At 41.6% G+C, this 7,075-nt stretch overlaps 1 long non-coding RNA gene across 1 annotated transcript; it reads right to left on the bottom strand.

The window, feature by feature from the left end:
- Window positions 1–348: 348 nt before the first annotated feature.
- On the bottom strand, window positions 349–6,296 carry LOC108445519. The gene is made up of 3 exons (XR_001860408.1): window positions 2,286–6,296; window positions 1,841–2,037; window positions 349–1,296 (listed from the first exon to the last, which is right to left on the bottom strand). It is a non-coding gene; the product is annotated as an uncharacterized LOC108445519 (long non-coding RNA).
- Between the last annotated feature and the right edge of the window lie 779 nt (window positions 6,297–7,075).

Below are 7,075 nucleotides of genomic sequence, written 5' to 3'. Positions count from 1 at the left end.
TTTTTGGTGGGAGGGGGGGGGGGGGGGGAGGCGCGAGCCGCTCCGGCTGCCCACAGCAGGGATGTGGGGGGGTTCCATGACTGGAACAGGTCCATGGCTCCAGGATGGCCGTGGCCCGGCCCGGCCTGGCCCAAGCAGGGCCTGGGCTGGGCCCACTGGGCCCTGCTCGGGCCCCGCAGCCACCTGTCCCAGCGCCGGAAACGAGAGAGAGCTTGGAGGGGGAGTTTGCCTATTCTTAAATGTGGATCACAGAGGTGATCACAACTTTAAGTGGCTTAGAGAATTGTCCATATTCAAACTGGCCAGCTGATAGGTTCTATCAGTTCCCAGAGGAAACTGTAAGCACCCCTTAGCAAGGACGTCCCTTCCGGGACTATGCTTGCTAACCTATGACAGTTTGTTATGTCTAACCATCATGAGAGAGCATAGTTAACAGGCCACACAAAACTTCAGTTACACACTAGGCAGTACAGGATTTGAAAAATATAAGAGTTAAAACCCAAGGTATCATTATCTCAGTTACTTGTTCTTCTTCCTTCAAAACAAAGTGTCATTTCTTTTGCCACAATTAAGGTAAAATATCATTGCAACTTATTATCACTATGACTTTTACAACCATATGGAGGAAAATTTTTTGAAGCTAGTTTTGTACTTACTACTAATAAAGAAAAAAATCTATCTCCCACGATGTTTCAAAATAATGAAATCTCACATTTATTTTTCTTGAACACTCATTCACACATTGTATTAAACTAATTTTCTTTCATTATTTCATCATCTGTGTGTAGATGAATTTTACAGTAGTAGTAAAACATTATTTGCATTTGCCATTAAAAGATGTTAGTACAATTATTATTTAATAACAAAAATAACCTATCATGGAAATGAATATTTTTGTTGAAGAGACCATGTTAAATAGTTTTTAGTCTAAAAACAAAGAAACAAAAATCAACTCCACATTGTATTGGACTGCAAAATGATTTTAAAGACCAAACCAGAAATACTGAAAATACATAAAAGCATTTGTGACGTAGAGGATTTATTCTCAGGCTCTGATCATCATTGCAGAAAGTAAGAAAGGAGGTATCAAGATGATGTGTGAAAAAAACAGGTGATGACAAATAATTCAGTAATTATTGCCAGATTGGTCCTGCAACACTTACCAGACAAAAAGTGCAAAAGACATCCAACTACTTCCATGCAAAGGGGAAAAAGCACAGGGTTTTAACGCATTCCTTCCAGCCTCCCATGCCATCCTGTCCTTCCCTTGGGTGGCTCCCAGGATATGTATGCTGACTGGTAGGCAAAAAAAGAGGAAAATTTCAAAGTTGTTCATGGCCAGGATCATCCCTGTCCTCCCTCCACAGGGCACCAGGCACTTTCCTTTTCCTCTCCCCACCCCGGAGATTTTGCTGGGCGAGCGGGTGCCAGGGTGCCCCCTCCACTCCTCCCTTCCTTAAAGTTCTTTCTGCCATGCAGTTCCCTACAGGGTAAAATTAGGGAAGGGTTTGCTGTCTCTGAGGATGCCTTCTCCCCCTCACACTGAAGGGAATAAGCCTAGAAAACACCTTCCTTTTCTCTGCCCTTTTTACTCCTTCCCCTCCCCATTTTCTCTTGTTTTTCCCCCTTTTCCTTCGCTCCCCCTTTTTTCTCTCCTCTCCCCGCTTCTTCTTTTCCTTTTTTGCCCTTTTTTTTTTTTTTTTTTTTTTTTTTTTTTTTTTAACGCTGAGAAGGAAACAAATGGCGCGTTGCAGCCCGTGAGCGCAATTTGAGCGGTATGAGGGGGCGGAAGGGGCGCTGGAGGGAGCATGCACAGCATCGCACCCATGCACACACACACCGCCTTCCCGGAGCTCTGCTGGTCCTCAAAACTGTGCGAACGCTCCAGAAACTGCGGATAGGAGAAGCATTTGGCATGTCCTTGAGGAGGGGAGCGCCTGCCCAGGGCGGCTGCAGTCCTTCGAGAAAGGGGTGGGGAGGTTCTCTCGAGGATCTGCCACCCCGAGGCTTCCCGGCCACTTCTTCAGCAGCTGAGAACTGTCATTTGAAACAAAATTTTAAAAATTTAATAAAACAAACCAACCAACAAACAAAACCCCTCCACAACACGCCGTCAAAACAACCATCCCTCTTCCCAAACAAACGGCAAAAAGAAAAACGTAAAAAACTCCACCCCCTCTCCCCAAACCCAAAAAAAGGGAAAGGAAAAAAGAAAACCAACAAACAAAAAAACCGCAACAGAAAAAAACCTAAAAAGAAAAAAAGTAATAAAAAAAAACAACTACCGAAGGAAAGCAGGAGGCAAGGAGGAGGAGGGCGGAGGAGCAAGTATGCCGTGAAGTCGCTCTCTCGTTTTGCTACAGCCTCCCAGAAGCTCGGGAACATCCTTCCTCACCAGGACGGGTCGGGTCGGAAAAGCCCTGTCAGTATAGACCTGACAGAGAAATCATCAAAATGTTATTATTATTTGTTTTAAAGCAGATGCTGTCACTCGTCTCCCCCTTCAAATCACTTGAAGCTGAAGGAGCTGTAAACTAAATTTTTTTAATGTGAGGCATAACATTAATGGTTGTAAATATCAAAATAGCAGCTTTTAGTTTGCTCTACAGAAAGTTTTTTACTCAAGCAGACTAAAATAGTTTGGAGAATAAAAGGCCTGAATAATTCAATACTAATAGCTATCACCCCCACCCAGCACAGTGCGCCACTTAGTTGCATGTATTGCATATCCATACTAAATAATGTTTGAATTACTGATTTGTTTTTCATATTTCTGTTTAGAAATCCAGAATGGTTTATAGATTGCAATTATTCCAGTGTTTGCATTGTTACTGTGATAAGAGGACCTGCTATGCAATGGCTGCATTGTAAAAATGACTTAGTTCAATGAGAAAAATTGTGACGCAAATCCCTGCATTTTTCTCCCCAAACTGTGATTTATTAAATTCAGTATGAAATACAGATGTAAAGACATTTTGCATTTTTTTTTCTTTTTTCTTCTGTGTTTTACCCCTACGTGATTATAAACCCAGAAACTGTCCTGTTCCTTTCTTTCCGTAGTCCACTTCAATTGTGGTAGACTAATATAGTTAAATTATAATTTTTACATATATTTCCAATTTGCTTTCACTTTATATCTAATTACAACATTTTGCAGCATTTTGGAACTGATACCTCCAAAGCACTTTAGCAAAGATGCCAGGAAGATACTTAAATACTTCAGACACAAAATAAACACACTTTTTTTTTAATATACATTGTATTAGGATAATAAATACAGTTCCCTGTATATTTAAATTTGTAACAGAAGTATAGATATTTTTAGTCAATCTCCTAATAATAAATAGCACAGCCTATATGATTCCAAAAGAAACTGCAAAAATTCAAATGCTATTTTAAAAAATCACCAACTTTATTATGATTTAATCAAAAGTAACAACCACTTTTTCAGAAAACTACCACTATGGTTACTGATTAAATTAATAAGGGGAGAGTGGATGTGCATGTTTTTTTCCTTTTTTTTTGCTAGCAAGAGATGTCTTTGCAAAACCAGGGTAATTTGATTTTATGGAAGTTTCAATTGTTAATCCAAACCACCCTGAATCTAAATCAATACATTTCTGCAAGGATTTTTCAACTTTGCTTTACTCTTTTGCTTCAATCAGAGCACCTGGGGCTTCCCAAACAGCCCTTTTCTGCTGTGTTTGTCAAGACAGATACAATGAGCTTGCCTGGGAAAAACCCTGGGCTTTTTGCAGGTATAGCAGCTCCTTTCCACAGAGAGGAGAGAGCTTGTAGAGAGCTGCCTGGCAGAGCACCAAACACTGTGTGAACTAAAGTGAGCTGTGCTGGCATCTCCAGGCCATGGGAGACTTTTTGTTTTGGTAAAAGTGCAGCTTGGGGAAGTTAATGGGAAAGGTCTGTCATGTCAGAATCACCCTCTCCTGGCAATGGCTTGAAAGTATTCAGCCAGGGGATACGTGGCTGCCAGAGCTGAGCGCATTAATACTTTTCATTATTTTGCAATTTTCCATTGAGAATGAAGGCTTCATTTCATCAATTGGGCAATCAAGGGCTGTATGAGATGTCTCCCCTGTGGGTGTCAGCAGACTGCACAACTGCTAGAAACTTTTCCTTCCTTTGGCCAAAGCAACATTTTTACCAAGTGTTAAAAAAAAAAAAAAAGTTTTTAACTGCAGCGTGATTGTGGCAAAATGCACAGTAGTTTATGTTAGTTGTTGCAACCATAATCCTGTGAGGTTTGATAGGAAAAGTTTGCAGTGGTAGGGCTTTCACACCCCCAAAAGAAAAAATCACAAATAATGCCAGACAAGGTTTTAAGCTGTCTTCAGTTCTAAACAAATCACAGATATTCTTACAAAATATATATTCACAACAATTTAGTTGTAAAGAAAAGACCCAAGAATATGAACACAAAGAAGAATTCCTTCTTCAACAATACTCTGAAATTATGCTGTGGGTCAGTAGGATTCAATTTAACACAAAATAGCATGGGCAACAAGGATAGACATCACACAGATGAAAACACCAAAATAATTTCTGAAACTCCCATAGCAATTTTGTATGATTTCAGGAAAACTCTCCAGCAAGAGTAGTTTCATTCAACCCATGACCTGCCTTCCACATCAGTGAGAGGAGCATGGGGTACCACGGCTGGCACTATGCCCTTTGTAGCCCCTGGGAGGGGGTGGTGACAGGGAAGTGTGACAAAAATCTTCATAAAAATATTGACGATCAGTTTTTCTTTTTTTTTTTTCTTTACAAAGCATCTGCTTTGCGCTACTTATAAATAATCTAAAAGCTGGAAAATTTACCTGTAGAAATCTCTCTAAGTTTTGAAAATTTCTGTGAGGTGATGGTCTAGAGAGGCTGCTGTGGACACTCCCTCTCTGTACTCTTCCTCTAGCAATAGAAAAACTTCACATACATCCATGTCTGGAAAAGAGGAATATGGTCTGTGTACCAAAATGAGTAAAATGTGGCAGGGTTTGGGTTGAGGGGCTTTGCCACAGAGCTGTGCAGACAAGTCCTACCTTCTCACAACAGTTTTCATGCTTTCCTTTTGATGTTATTCCATAGGAGGGAATGCGAACTAGTTACCTGACACAGGAACATGTTTTGGTTTGTAGGGGAAGTTTTTGTATAGAATAATGCATGTAGAATGGCAGAAATGAGATAAAAAAGACCAGGTTAATTAAATATAGTCGAATGCCACACAGGCTTCATTGCTTTTCTAAAAAAACAATCTGCAAAAAAAACCAAAGCACTGGTAAAATTCTACCATTTTACTAGATGAGCAGTTCTCTGTTTTTCTAGTCTTGCTTACATACAAGTGAAGAAAACCATTATTTCGTTGATGATCTGGATGCTGGAGCATGTTGGATTCTTGGTAGCATATACTGGTGGAGTGATAGCCACCCCTGAAGGGCCAGCACCAGGCAGCATGCCATCACCCTGCATGGGCTGGAGGTGGGGTGCCAGCACAGGCGGCCCCTGAACAAGTCACTCAGGGCTCACCCTGCAGCCAAGCTTCACTGGTCACCCACCTACCCCCTTCAGCAAGCAATGCACAAGCATCAGACAAGGAAAACACTTCTAAGGATGTATTTTACTTCTGGAGTAATTGTATTTTACTTCTGGAGTAATTGCTGACACCTTATCTCCACTCCGATTTTGTCACTGGGATTAGAGTGTTTCATACTGGAAACTGTGGGAACCTTTGTGGTAAGTTCACTTAGTTCTTATGGGTTTCTTACTTTCCACACATGAGCTGCTATGATTTGTTGAGGAATGGTTGGGATCAGGGACATGGGTCCCTGGAAGAGCTGTACAAGCAAACACCTTTTTAGCTTGATATAAGCAGGCCTCTTGCTAGCTGCAGAAAAAGGAAATCGTGAGAACAGAAATCATGAGAATAAAGAAAGAAGGCAGGGACACAAACACAGTGTTCTTGACAATCCTGTTATAGATAAACAACAGGACGTGCTGACAAGATGTACTGACCATGAGAGATGAGGAAGAATCCTGATTTCCCAAATCGCAACATTAGCAGTAGGTGCAAAATGTAGCTTTTTACCCAGCGTCAATAGAGAAGTGACAAGTATGCATATTTGAGTGTATAAAAGCAGAGTCTTGATTTCAATAAACTGAAGCTTGCATTATCAATCACACTGATTGTCTGCATGTCTTCCCTCGCCGGAGTCAACAAGATGGCGCCTGAACAGGGATAGCTCTTATCTCATTCTCACTGACCGAAGCGAGAGACAGGAGAAGCACCGGTAAGGGGCAAAAGATGGCCAGCTGCGGGCAAGCGTCTGATCTGTGCCTGGACTGACCTACAGGGGGGTCCGTCGTCCGGCTGACAAGGGCTAACCTGAAAAGGCTGCACAACTCCTGTCGACAGGGAAAGCGTTAGGACACAGGTATGGAAACAGAGGTGGCCCTTGGTTTATTTTTATGCTTTTTAGAAAAGCAGGGAGTTAAAGAGATAAACCTTTGTAAGGATTTAAATGGGTTAGTGGTGTTCGGGAAAAAGCAAGGGTTCTTTAAGGACCCAAGATTGCTGTTCCACGAACACCAGTGGCAAGAATATGGTGCTTGTTTATGGAATCTAGTTATAGACGACAATAAAGAAGCTAAAAAGTTAATGAAGCCATGGAGAGCAGTAACTAATTGCCTCAAGCAGTATCATGTTGAAAAACAGGTAGCAGCAGTTGCAACTGCCCACCTAGAAGGAAAAGACCGCCCACCTGGTATGATGACATTAGGAAGTGACTATGTCCCTGTGCCTCCAACAATGAACACTATAGTTGTTTGACCTCCTACAGAGAAAGCTGAGATATCAAGGGGAACAACAGGGGAAGGGTCCAAACCTGAGCCCACTGCTCCTCCCTTGGAGGAGGAAGGTGAGCTATCAGAAAGTGAAGAAGAAGAACTAGAGCAGGAAGCAACCAGATACCATAAAAGTCTTGTTCCTCCTAACAGCATTAATAGCAAAGGAAAAATTAAGGCATGACAAATCCCAAGTACAAGAGTTAATCGAGTTAATTGGAGG

The sequence above is a fragment of the Corvus brachyrhynchos genome, unplaced genomic scaffold (assembly GCF_000691975.1).
Source record: "Corvus brachyrhynchos isolate BGI_N302 unplaced genomic scaffold, ASM69197v1 scaffold213, whole genome shotgun sequence".
NCBI classification, from domain to species: domain Eukaryota; kingdom Metazoa; phylum Chordata; class Aves; order Passeriformes; family Corvidae; genus Corvus; species Corvus brachyrhynchos.
The sequence above is the reverse complement of the archived record's forward strand: the minus strand, read 5'-3'. Positions and strand labels throughout refer to the sequence as shown.